This window comes from Cryptomeria japonica, chromosome 3 (assembly GCF_030272615.1).
Source record: "Cryptomeria japonica chromosome 3, Sugi_1.0, whole genome shotgun sequence".
Lineage (NCBI taxonomy): Eukaryota > Viridiplantae > Streptophyta > Pinopsida > Cupressales > Cupressaceae > Cryptomeria > Cryptomeria japonica.
Window position 1 is genome coordinate 587,562,587 of NC_081407.1, and position 15,126 is coordinate 587,577,712.

The window sequence follows — 15,126 nt, forward strand, 5'->3', positions numbered from 1 at the left end:
TGTTAACTTGATAAACATGTCGGCTAGAATGAAGAATATAATCCTATTGGTTGGCGGATCACAAGGTATAACATATATAATCCCGATGACCATGTCGGCCTTCACATGCTAGCAAAAATTCCATGAAAGAAATAATCGAGGCCACAAGATATCTTAGCTAGGTCCCATCCTTAACCGAGTTCCAAGTACACGTTATCGGGATCAAGACTTAACCAGTTGTAAAGCAAAGTGAATATACCGGTTGAGTGTAGTGAATACCGGATAACCCAAACAAAAAAAAAATGATATATCAATGAATCTCAATGGAAGATATAGATGACCATCCCTGAACCTATTCCTGAATCTGCTCCCCCTGAGTTGTACATTCCTTCTATACACATCTGATATACTCCCCCTGAGTGATATATATATTTTTTACTTTATTCCTCCCCCTTTGACATCAATGAAAAAGTGGGGTTCCCACAAAGAAATTTTGTATAGAGATATAAATGTCGGTTCTATACAAGCTTAAAAATATCTATATACATAGTCTGCAAAAATGAAAAGTAAGTGTCCCAACTTTTCTTGAGAGAGTCAAGAATGGAGGTGAATCCATTCAAGAGACTGGCGTAATAATCAATTGCCTCTAATTCGGTGGGATCCTCCTTCTACATATTATAAATACATTCAGTCTTATGAAATAATAGATTATCCAACCAAGGATGTATGAAGTTCCGGAGCTCAGTTGCTCTCTTTATTATGTTGCCCCTAAACTTTTCTAATTTCAAAATTTGATCCATGACCACCAAAATTGGACCATCCAAAGAACTAGTTAGGATAACTAACGGGTTGTATGAATTAGAAATATGAATCAAGATATTTCTACAATCTGAGATCTGCTTGTCTATAAAGTTTTCCACTTTGCAAGATCTAGACAAGTTTTGTAAACTTTACCTTCCTCCGCTAATGCTGCATAAATGGATTGCAAGCAAATTTAGAGTTTACCTTTTTCTGATGCAATCATTTGCAAAAAATGTGTGTTTTCGAGCATTAACAATTTTTTCCCTAGCCTTAGTTATTGAAATCGTGAGCAAAGAATCATAATGCTTAGGAATAAAATTAATAATCTCCTCCAATTTACCGGATGAGCTTGTGCTCTCTTGTGCCTGGAATTCAGGTTCCAACCGGTTCAAAACTTCAAAACTATGTTTAATTAATTATTTGTCTTTTGACTCCTCTCGAGCCAACTCCTATGTTGCTTATGCCTGGAATTCAGGTACCAACCAGTTCAAAACTTCAAAACTGTGCTTAGTTAATTCTTTGTCTTTTGACTCCTCCTGAGCCAACTCCTAAGTTGCTTGTGCCTGAAGTGCAGCTGCCACCAAAATCTTCTCTTCCAGAGACATCTTGTGATAAGGCTTGTCAAAACTGATAAAAAAATGTGACAAGTTTCCTTTGGCTATGGATGAAGTGTCAATTGCCAAGCTGAAAGAAAAGTCTGTCACAATTTCCTTGCCTTTGTCTATCGAAGATGTATCCTTTGAATCCTTTATTTTCAGTGCACCGGTGGCTTCACCACTTGACCTTGTTGTCTGTATCCTTATCCTTATCAATATTATCCTTTGTATTCTGTACATTATCTGTTGGGGTATCCTCTTCTACAAAATTGGACTCACTAGTTGGTACAGTAGTAGCTGATGGAGTGCTAACCGGTTGCTCAGTATTTAGATTTTGTTCCACTGTATCTGTTGGTTTCTTATCCCCTGGTAACTAAATATTTTGAGACTGTACAAAACTGGGGCTCAATTCATATCCTAAACTCAAAAGAATTATGACCCAAATGTCTATGATTTCCTTCTGGATCTCCTCAAATCTTTCTAACATTAAATTGTTTATTATGTGCTTTGGATTAAATTTTGATGCACCTATTTTATTTATCAAATCAGTAACATCTATTGGAGTTATTGATGAACAAAGATTAACTAATATGGTTTCTTTCATCTAATGGTCTAGATTTTGTCCATGTAATTTCCTGGCCTCTAGCTTATCATACAATTCCTTATGCAAAATTTTCTCTAACTCAATCAATGCTCTACTGAAAGAATCAAGATATAAAAGAATAGCTTCCTCAATCTGCTTCTTATTCTTCTCATCAAATTCATCAAAGAATGTAGAAGTGTTGTCCAAATTACCATCATTAATAATCTGATCAATTATGTCCTGAGCATCTAATTTCTTCTTATCGATTCTTCTTTTAGCTTCTGGTTTAGACTCCTCATTAGACTTTGGCTTGCATTTATATACAATGGTAATCTTAGGTTTCTAGAGAGGCTCCTTAGCCGGTTCTTTCTTCTATTCTTCCTTCTTCTCCCTGACTACCCTTGCAAAATGCCTTTCTTCTTTGGAGTAACCTTGATTTCTTCTTTTGACTCGGTCTCCTCCAAAGAAACTATCATTGACTGTTGGGTTGCCTTTTTCTTTCTCTCTACTGGTTTAGTTGGCTTAGGATTGACAAGATCGATTGATGATGCTTCTAGTTGCTTGGAAGACTTAGTTGATACCGGGACCACATTGGGAGTGGCTTGAGCTTCCTTCTTTTCTTCCCTCTCTTCCTTCCTCTTTTGTTTCATTTCTTCTTTCCTCTGAGCTTCAAGGATTTTTTACCTTTTGTTATACTTTTTTTCTATCACAACCTCCACTTATTAGAGTTTCTTCTACAACCTTAGTTATTTTTCTTCTGATTGCCGGTGCAACCTGTTCTTGGTGAACCTTTAGCCCTTTCTCTTGGGTTGTGCCAAATTTCTCCTCTTTTTTACCAACTGGTGCTTGCAATAGATGTTGAGCATAAGAATCCAGTGTGGCCTCATCCACTGCATAACCCATAGGCATAATACAGACTATTCTAGGTTGGACTGCTTCCATCATACATTCATCCTAATTTACCATAAAACATATTGTATCTTTATATTTTTCTACTATAGATTTGAGAATTCTAGCTCTATTTTTCATTTCCTCCTGAATTTTTTTAAAAAATTCCCATAAATTTGCCTTTTTATGTTTATCCCCTTGTCTATCCAAAATTTGGGATATCTGAGAGGCTTCTGGTCGATCAAAAGCCCATTGTTTCTTCGTAGAACAATACCCAAAAAGTAGAATGCTAGGAAAATAACAAAAGAGCCATATTGGAAGGTGTTTTTCTTGTCTTGTTTGATCTTTTGAAGGTTTGACATCAACTCTGTGAGGCCTCACCTCGACTCAGTCTGACATTCAGTGGATTTAATATTTAGACTATTATGGATACTTTATTTTGATGCATTTTGAGACTTAGAACTTATATGATTTCAGGATTTGGATAACATTGCTATGATTTGATGATTTACTTATATGCTTTATGAGATAGAACACTACATGATTGTTAGATAGGATGATATTGCAATGATAGATGTCGTTATTGAATTTGCAGGACTTTACTCTGAATATTGAACTATGATGTATGGTTAAGTTTATGTGAATTGGGATGAAATTGCTTATGAGAATTTGCTTGATAAAAGATGTATTTAATCTGTGCAGATGAAAATTTTATGCAAGTGATGATGTGTATTGTTATATTATTGAATTATATTATATATGGATATTTGGAAGTACTAATGTGTTAATTGAGATGCACAGGAAATTTACCATGTGACCATGGAAAAATTACGAAGGACCAAACCTAGACTTATGTATGTTCGTAAGCCAGGGGTTGTCTATTTGGAGAGACAACACCCCATTTGTGTTGTATTTTATTCGTAATAGTATATGCTGCATGAGTGTTAAGTGTTATTTAAATTTAATGTGTAAAAAAACCACAAGAGACAATTTCATGTTTTAATTTGTAAAAGTGTTTTATTTGTGTCACTTGACACATGTGTGGATTTAAATTCAAATGTTTTATTTGTATCTCTTGGTGGGAAAGTGTTTAACTATAGTTTTTCTTAAATAATATAATGTGTTGTCATAAATACTTTGGGAATATAATCTTGGAGTGGTCAACGTATGTTTGACCCGAAAATAAACTTCAGAGGGGTTTAAAATGGGTTAAATGAACACCTAGGGGTAGTTTAATAGGGTTTCCTAAAGCCCATAAGGTATACCTAGGGGTTAGGGGTAATTTTAGGCAAGTTTCTACTTTTAATGATCTTTTTAATGCTTTAAAAATTGGCTTTTTTGAGTTGTGCGAAAATTGAAAATTAGAAGTTTAAATCTAATTGAGATTTTTCCTTTTAGAATGAGAGTCTTTTTGCATTCTGCTTTTCTTTTTTTTTTTTGGTTTTAGAAACTTGTGAGAACTCAGAGAATGAGCTTCTTAAGCAAGATTTTTGGGAATTGGAGGGTAATCACCCACTCTCCATTTTTGGAGATGAGAAATTTTGAAAAGAAAAAGAATAGTTTCGGAATAGAAAATTTAACTAAGGGTAGAAGAAAGAAGATTCGTGGATTGGGCAGCTCTTCCTCAAATATCAAAACTACCATTGGGCAGATTAAGGTTGGTTTGGTTATTCTTTAAAGTGGTTATTTTCTTGCATATGTTTGAGTGTATGATTGGTAAAAGAAATCTGTGTTTTTGTATGTCTTGTTTTAGAATTTCTTTTGAAAATCTTGCATTATGTTTTGTTGTGTTTTGGGAGTTTTCTCAAGACCTCTTACTCTTAGGAGAGAAGAGGATCTTGTGGGTGGTAGTAGTGACAACCCTCGAGTGAGAGACTCTCGTTTGAGAGCGATCACAAGGAATCTTTGTGTGACCCTTGTTGCATGGCCTGTTTGTGCAATGGGGGTCATAAGGAGGGATATAAGGCTAGAATGCCTTTGGGGGGCATAAGGAATAAGGGGTTGAGATTCTTGATGTATTTATTGTGCCATGAGATGGCTACTTGTTTTCCATACTTGCAGTTCTCCTCAGGGTATTGGTCCACTACCACCCTTGAAAAGATCACCACCAAGGTGTGGTGCTGTGAAGCCAGGTTGGGAGTGTGTCTGAATATCTGTATGTATTTTGCCTTCTATGTGTTTGCTTGTTTGTTACCCGTCTAGGTATTGGTTCTCCGAGCTTGGGGGTGGCTACCAGTTAGCCTAGGCTAGGAGGTGAGCACTCCGTGGTCATATTGTGTTTTATTGTGCAGGAAAAGTCAGGAGAAGAGAATAGGAACAGTGAAAAGATGCAGAAGATTATTGTTGCAGATACTTAAATCCATTTGTAGTTATTTGTTTAAATTTGTTAGTAGAAAAATACCTCGTTCATTGAATGATAGGCAAGTTGTAATTTTGAGATAGGGCATGTGATTTAATATTGTAGTTAAATAAAGAAACATCTTGTAATATTTGCAGAATATTGAAAGAGTTGTAAAAAGCCAGATATGTTTCTATTTCTATTTTGAAAAGTAAAGGGATTGCTTGATTTGCATGCAAAAGCTTCTTTTGTAATATAAAAAAAAAAAATATCAGTTTTATTTAAATCTGAGATCTTCTTTTAGCTGAGAATCTACTCCAATTTAATTGCAGAAAATCATGATTTGTATTTGCTGTTAGCATGTAAATAAATTAGTTATTTAATTAGTTGAGAAATCAATGAATCTATTTATTATAGAAAAGTATATTGTATTTCTAAATTGTATTTCTAATTAGTGTTGATAAAAAGCTTAACAATAGATTTTGCTTCATTCTTTTATCAGCAATTAAAATAAATAAATAAAAGAGCCTGAGTTTATATACCAATTATATATATATATACATTTATATGTGCACATGTAATTTGATTTAACATAATGTTTTCCCTTTGTTATTTTGTTTAAAATTTTGCATGTAAATCTTATTAAAAAAAATATATATTTATATATATTCACCCTTAAAACTTTTATATTTATAAATTTATATAAATATAAATATATATATATATTTATATAAAATATATTTTAAAAAAAAAAATAAAAAAAAAAAATAAGGGAAAAATTTGGCTGCTCGCGGACCCCACTGTGTGTGCACACAGTGTGGGCCGCGCGGCTTGCACTGTGCGAACACAGTGTGGGCCGCTTCGGCTCCCACTGTGTGGACGGACAGTGTCGGCCGCGGCCGCCACTATGTGGACACATAGTGGTGTGAGCCGCCAGCGGCTCCCACTGTGTGGACACACAGTGGTGCCATGCCGCCACTATGCGTTCACACAGTGGCGCCCTCGGCCCTTTGCCCTTCTTCAAAACCTGCATCAAAAAAAGAAAATGGCCTCCGCCATGGGGGTTCGGCCCTGTGGAAAATTTAGTGGTAATAAAAAAAAAGAGATTAAACCCTAGCCCAGGTAGGGCTAGGGTAAATGAAATAAAAATAATATGATAGTTTAGAGTTGTTTAATATATATATATATAAAATAGATCCCCAATTAGGGTTGGAAAAATATTGACTATTATATTGGAAGGTTATTATTTTTAAAGGATTAATATATATATATATATATATGTATGTATATATACATATATGTATATATACATATATATATATATACATATATATATATATGTATATATACATATATGTATATATACATATATATATATATGTATATATACATATATATATATACATATATATATATAGATATATGTATATATACATATATATATATATACACATATACACATATATACATATATACATACATATATATATATATATGTATATATACATATATATATACACATATACACACACACATATATATATATATATATACTGGTTGTACTTTTGGAGTAAATATTTAATTACTTTCGTATGATTACTAATAGGAAGTAAAAGAAAGAGAAATATATAAATTAAAAAAAAAAAAAAAAACTTGTCTCATAATTTTAAATATATTTAATGTGTTAACTGCTTAATATTGCCCTAGTTAATTTAATTAGAGCATTAAAATTTTAAAATGGATGTTTAGACTATATAGCCATATTGGATATCGAATTAATCTTCCTCTCCTATTTTTTTTAACGTGATTGATTTAATAAACTTTAATGACTAGGTATCTCGTGGAGATAAAATTAGACCAGTTAGATTTCCACAAATATAATTAAACAATAATCGATGCTTGGTTCGTTTCTGAATTAGCTCGAATATAGATTTGGGAAATGCTTTAACACTTGTCGTGTGAGCGAACTTGTAAATTAATTAGTATTTAAAAAAAAAAATTGTTCCATTTTTGCCCTAAATTTTGGGCATGACAAACTCCTTTAGCATCACACTGTAGAGACCGTAGTGTGGATCCTCCTTCACCATTTGATGAGCAATCAAAATTTTGTTACCAGAGATAGAGTTCAACCGGTTTGATTGGTAAACTTTGTATTCGATTATCATTGTAGAAAATTTAACATCAATTTCCTTTACATCATCAATTCTCATTGAACGACCATCGAAGGTGGCATTCGTGAGTTTGTAGAGTTATGTGTTAGAGAGCTTGCACGTAGGGCTGGGTAGACCTCCAACCTTATGCAGGTAGGTGATGTTCTTAATTACCTCCTCGGTGATCTTATAGGGCCGGTCCAACTAGATACATTCTTCATGAATCTGGATTAGTATGTATCGGACCCATTCCACCTCATCGAATGTGGGAAAATCCATGAATTGAGTGAAACCTTTCTTTGTAAGTGGTCAAATTCTGGTTTTAGCTAGTTGTCCATGATCAGATTTTTAGTGAAAACACAGGATAACTCATAACATTCTTTCAATATCATAGTGAATATATGCCCTAATGTCTTCGGTGTGAAGAACACCATGGAAAACACTTAAGAATGCTCCCAGTGGTTCATCCAAAATGGATTTGAAGGGGTGCTTCTTGAATTCAAGATGGGGGTGGTTCTTGATTTCCACCACCAAAGGAGTATCAAGATTGGATAAAGAAGCCATGATATCAAATATGGATACTGAAGCTAGGGTTTCTTCAAATGAAAAATACCTCAAGATACTGCCAGATGATGAGATGGATTTCAAGAGAAAATTCTTGCATTGTTAGTACATTTGGGGCTAATTTTCGAAGGCTATCGTCAGAATTTCGACTACTTTTTGTCAGACTACCAACAAATGAAGTTGTCGAAAACTCATCATCAGACTTTCCGACGATGCCATTGAATGTCAAAATTTTGATGACATCGTAAACTCTTCCGAAGAAGGCCATGATCGCTCCTCCAACCAAAAAAGTCATCAGATGGACATCGAAATTCTGACGCTCCCCCACTACTATGCATCGACGACCATCCGAAAAGGAAGTACCATCAGACATAGAGCATCCTCATCGGATGTTCTTTAGTTGTCATCGGAATTCTGATTGCTGCCAGAAACTTTGCCTCGACGAGAATGTTGTTGGTCTGATGGTTTGTCCGTCGGTGCAAAGTTTAGTTGTCGTCGGAATTCCGAAGACTATTTATTAAAAATAAATTAATTAATTTGATTATTCCATACTGTGACTAGTTCTCCTTATCTAGATGTAAAGCACACCTCATTGATATGTACAATGAATGGTATTCTATCCCCATCAGCTACCAATAGGGGGCATAGGTTTCAATCTAATATGAGGGGCATTGGTTTCAAGCTAATATGAGTCACACCATGGTTGAGATGGTCCAACTCCTAAGAGGACTGTATGAACCACTGAGTACTAGTAAACCTATTAAAAATGAGATCAAAGGGAGAAGCTTTGGTGTTGATAGGGAATTAGCTAACCCAAATACAAGAGCCTTTAAAGCCAATTTTCTGGAAAAGGAAGAGACAACACCAATGGAAGAAGAGAAACCCAATTAGGGAGATGAAATGACTTTATCTACTTTATCTAAGTTAGTTGTTCTTGTTGTTCTTTGTTCTTTTCATAAGTTAGTTGTATAAGTCACATTTGGTTTGCAATGACTTTATCTACTTGAAACCTACTTTGGACGTTTTTCTTAAGCTTTTAGCCTTTGACTCCTATTAGTGAACAAATTTTGTCTTTCTTTAAATTGAATTGATTCTAAGTTTTGTTACCCCTTTGAAAGACAAAAGTTCAACTAAACAATTGGGCAAGTGTGACATACATCACTTTCCTTTGAATTTTAGATAGGTACAACTCCCTCCATTAGTTATTCAAGGAATAATCTAACTAAATAAACTGATATGCTTTTAACCTGAAAGCACGTAAGGCTGCCTACATCATTCTTAGATGAGAGGGCAGCTAATATGTAAAATAATTCAGAATAACTTTTGTCAAGATGCTTTACCGTGAATATCAAAAAAAATCAAAGCAAAGTTTAATAACGCCGATTTCAGCACTTCTTAAAAATAGACAAGAGAAGCAAAGTCTCTCTTCAACTAAAAATCTTTCTAAACAACACGGAAAGAAGCTCCATATTAATATCAACATCCATCATCAGAAAGGTAATCACAAACATTTTGATTAGACTAATATTTGCAAAGAAATACCACTCCACAGATTCAAACCCAAAGATTTTCCACCTCAAAATGCATATAATCTTATATATATATTTCATGCAACAAAGACATAACAATAAACACATAAGTTCTTTCCAAGTTTAGATTTTGAAAGACTTGATCACTTCTTTCCAACAAAACCAAAACTTCTAAAATCTAAGTCTACTGTTCCCACCCCTTCTCTATCACTCTTAATCTAATTTATAGTAGCTTTTTAAAGAACACATGAGGTCTCCCTGAAAACTCGACCTCCTCTCAGACAGTTATAAAAACCAACAGAGTATTTAGGGAGTATATGTCCCGAAGTCATTGCAAGATTATGAAAAACATATAAAATAAAAACAAAGCATTAGCATCATGCTATGCCTCTTCTCCATCGCCATCCTCTCCTCCACTTTTCTGGGCATCATGGGTGATTGTAAGCTCCTATATTATAGAGTGACTCAGATTTTTCATGGCATTGATCTTTGCTTTTGCGGCTTCTTTCTCCCATCTATGTTTCACCATTTTCTTGGCATGCTTAGGTAACTGATCGTTACCAATGAACGTCATGGACTCAATTCGGGCGATTCGCATTATATCTTCGGGAGTGAAGTTTCTTTTGGCCTTAACTTTCTCCATGTGCAGCTTAAATGCCTTTATCGTGTCCTACGTGTTAAACTCGTAAAGTCCTAGTTGCCAATCATGGTTTGGGTTAACCACTTTATTGCCATTGACCAAACTACTCTAAAGTTATTGAAGCTCATAAATAGAAGCCCTAGCATCATAAATCACAGACTTGAATGTAATTACCCACCATGCTATAGTTTTCTTTAATACAAAAAGCTAGCACTCATCAGTTACCAATTTGATTGAATTTTCTGCTAAAAAATTTGTAGCTCCGTATTCCTCTATCTTGGTGAGCATGGGTAATACATTTTCCCATTTATGCTCTTCTTTTTCCCATGACACAATCTTATTGTGAATCTCCACAGTGAGGTTTGCATCTCATCGCATAGCTTCCTAGAGCTTCTAATGTATTTTTCACCATCTCTAATCACTCCTTCAATCCATTTCTCTATGGCCCCTGTGATGCTCTTGGCTCGCTGAACTTGATTCACCAGTTTCTTCTTCTTTGGTGAAGTGGGGAATTTTCTGAAGCATGCGATATGGAAAGTTCTCCAAATTAGCCTATGCTATCAATGAACTGAGCTAGAATCTTGATATGCTGCTTTAGTTCTCTTTTCTCCTGTCCATCTTTTTCTAACCTGGTGAGCATCTTCTTAGCCGATACTTGGAAAAGGTGATTATCAGAATCCCTGCTCATGTTCCTGAGATCCACTTTGGTAACCTCAAAATCCTCTGCATTTACTTCCTTATTCTCATCTTTAGGCTTATAGGAAGCAATTTCGGCAACCCACCTCCCAGTCTTTTCATCAGCATCCAATTTGGCAGTTGTTTTGAACTTCTTCTGTTTGGGACCCTTCTCCGTGTATTTGACCACCATGTCTTGAATTGGGATAGTCACTAGAATGAAGCTTTGTTTCTTGCTTACTGAAATGGTTAGCCATTTAGGAGTTGTACTTGAACTAGTTGTTCCTCCGGTTGCTTTCTATGGCGGCGTCATGGCTACAATGATCGCATGAGAATCCATGGTGTTGACAATGTCGCTATCAAGGTCCTTGACTTCGAAAATCTGAGTATCAAGAATCTTGTCTTTTACCTCTGTGTCTTTAACCTAGTCCATTTTCTTCTGTGCATCACTCTGTGACCTTGTATATCAAGGAGCAAAAAAGTCCAGAATCGGATTAGTCTTGTGCTTGGTGTGAGATGACTTCTTATTTTTACCTGCATGAACAGGCATAGAAGTGGGATTAGAAAAATGTTTTGGGGGACGTAGAGCAACCTCACTATCTCTTGCAGGATCAATCTTGATACCTATTTTCATTGCTCTTTTCCTATTAACCCAATCAGCGGTTCTTTCCACAACTCTCTTTGTTCTAAGTTGTATATCATCCTCTTCTTCCAAATCCCAATTAATGTAGGAGGTTTTGGGTTCATCTTGGTCTAGATATCCAAGTTCAAAAAGCTCTAGATAATCCTGTTCGTTCCCACTTATATCAAGTTTCACCTGCAGTGAAACTACCCGTTCCAGAACCATTCTCATATTTTCTCTTTTGAACACTTCAAGCTCATCACCGCAATCTTCCCAAAAGTCCTCCAAGTGTGGGATTGGAAGATGCGGCATCAAACTAAGACTCCATGAGAAACCTTTATTATAAAAACCCTTCCTTTCATGATATAGTGGAAAATTAAAATTCTTCAAGTCAGCTCCTATGCTCAACGCATCTGACATTGAACTTCAAGATAAAATGCCCAATTGAATAGGAAAATGATCCTCCCATTTATCTCTGGGTTGAGCTTTCTTAATTATGGTAGACAACTGCCTACAGATCTTAGCAAGGACAAAAGAATCTGAACAAAAATGAGGAAGTCTGTAAGGCTCTTCTTCAAAACCACCTACCCTTATATAACAGAAACGAGGAAATTGATCAAAGAAACTACCATATCTTTTCACTAATGCCTGGGCATCTTCAGACCTCCTCTTAGTTTTCATGTTCTTTAACTCAACACAAATCTCCCAAGAAAGTATTATGTACTCTCCTAAAATCTTGCAATGCATTATCTTTTTGCAACATGGGGTAAAAGTCATACATAGAAACATCTCCCTCAGCAAGCTGTCGAGGTATCCCCATTATTTCTTTAACACATGCCAAGAAATAAATCAAATACGAGGACATAAAGAAATTTTTCTTGAACTTCTTGGCCATGCTCAGTTGTTCCCTCATGGATTCGGCAATAAGCTTTGCCGAGTCAAGATACTGTTTTCCTTCCAACACCAGTTGCACATAATAGTAAATCCAATCATCGAAGTTGTAGGCCTCAGCTGAACCTCTAACGCGGTGTAACAGTAACATAACATCATGGATGTGGGGAAGCATGTGATTCTTGTTGGGATACTTAGGTAACCTGGAGCCACCCCTTTGAGGAACTTTCAACCAATGCTTCGCTATATTATTTCGGTGTCCATTTTTATCTACATTGAACTCAGTGATTGATTGGGCGGGAGAAAAATTTGAGAACTGATAATTAGGCAATTTGAAAATAGAGGAAATAACTTCCCTATTAATTGTGAGGAGGGTTTCACCATTATCTCTCTTGATAGTTTCGGAAATAGGATCATACCTCGCAATGCACTCCCTAACTAATTCTGGGCAAGGGATACCAGGAGGAAAGGCTGCCGCTTCTATGAGACCACTACTTAGAATTTATAAACCAAATGAACTGTCAATTCCTTTAAACACCCTTTCCTTCAAAACTTCCAAATTTTCTCCTTTCAGGTCTATATCATTGACAATGGGTTCTGTGCAAGAAAGACTGAAAATATTTCCGAAAAGGTGCAGAGTGGATTTTATAATTCATAAACAACAACCCTTATTCTTCCCAGCAAATTTTATTACGAGAGAGAAAAGAAGCTAAAAATCACTGGAGAAGATGGGAAACAAAACTCACCTTCACAGTTGAGACCAATCAAATGACTACCAACAAACAAACCTTCTATCAAACACTTCGTAGCAATGAAGAAAAAGTTTCAGAAACTAATCACTTCATACCTTATAGCAAATAAAGTGATAAAAGCTCATTTAGTGCATTAATTTCGACCGTCAACTCAAATGTGCTGAGCATTGGGATTTGACATCACACGCGTGCATTGAATGTATGGCGGCATTTTTGGAGTAACCGCCAATTCCCAAAAATGATTACTTGCCTTCAAAAATCGGCCAGTTGACATCACCCAAGATATGGTTCAATCTTCATCATACTTAGCAATAAATGCACCATCATGTCTTTTATTCCATGGGACCCACCTTATTTGAACACGCATGAACAATTTGAACTGACTCCATGAGGGTTCAGGTAGTTCAAAGCGTACATTGTGCCAAGAAAATTCTCTTTGAAAAGATTAACTCTGTTAAGTGTCGCTGGTCTTTTGAACTTCATTGAATATGTTGAACACCATTGAACTATTTGAACTAGGTTCAAAGGGCTCACAGCTCGGAGGAAGAGAAAATCAAACATCACCCGCAACTGTGAAGTAGAACTATTGCAAAAAACTTGAGTGAACGTTAGCCTGAAAACATCTTAGACACAACTTAGAACCTAGGGTACCTAAATGAACATTATGAACTCTTTTCAAAATGGTTCAAGGGGTTCATGAGGTTCAAAGCAACCATTGAAACTTGACACTACGGATTAAGAGACAATTTACCAGGGAATTAAGGATTGAACCAAGGAATTTCTGAAAAGATAAAGACTCAAATAAAATTTTAGCAAGGTGGCTTACTCTTGTTATGAGGGATGAATGACAGGATAACATTGGCTCTAACTAGGGATTGCATTTTGTGAAAAATGCAAAGAACTCTAAATCTCTGGTTTCACACAGCAAAAATATAAAGGGGACAAAGAGGACACATACCAAACAGACACAAAACAAACAACTAATCTACTATGTACAGGAACTCATAACCACAGATTTCAAAGTTTATAGAGCTTGAGGTCCTACCCATTATAGGTATAGGGCATAACCATTCCATCAGAATAATTCAGTCTAAATGCATTTGGTCCTACTACTTCATGAATCTTGAACAGACCTTTCCATAATGAATCAAATTTTCCATGGGCGTCCTTTGGTTCTCTTCTCTTGTCCCACAACAGTACTTCATCTCCTTTAAGGAAACCTCTTGGTCGAGCTTTCATATCAAAGATTTTCTTCACTCTGTTCTCATGCTCAGTAATTCTATCCACTAACATCTCTCTTTCCTCTTCCAACTTCATAAAATACATGACTCTCTTCTCCAAAGCATTTTGGAAGAAGGAGTCCTCAAATACGGTTTGAAGTCTCACCACTGCTAATTCCAGAGGTAAAGAAACCTTTGCACCAATCCCATACACTAGTTCATAAGGTGCCATTCCAATTGGTCTTTTAGGAGTAATTCTATCTGCCCATAAGGCTTCATATACCTTTTTATGCCAGTTCCGGGCATTATCATCAACTAACTTCTTCATGATGGCTACCAGGTTCTTGTTGCTTGATTCTGCTAGCCCATTACCTTGTGGGAAGTAATCGGAGGAATGTGAAAGAGAGATTTGATGTTCATAATAGAACATAGTCAATTCTTCAGAAGTGAAATATGATGCATTATCCGCGACAATCTTCTGAGGGACCCCAAAACGAACAAAAATGCAATCTTTGATAAAATTACATACTACTTCTGAGTTCGCCTTCTTAGTGGGGACAACCTCCACCCACTTAGTAAAATAGTCCATTGCTGTCAGAATATACATATGACCAGCACTGGAATGAGGATTTATTGGACCAATGAAATCAATACCCCATTGTTTGAAAGGTTCATCCACTATCATGGGCCTTAAAGGTAGAGCAGCTAAATGTGGTTTTCCATAAAAGAGTTGACATTTTTCACATCCCTTAACATAAGTATATACATCACGAAACATACCAGGCCAATAAAAGCAATTTCTTAAAATCTTAAAAGCGATTACTAAGGATGAGAAATTTCCACCGCAAGCTTCATCATGATAACCTTCCAGGAGCTTTCGCTATTGAGGCTTATCTAC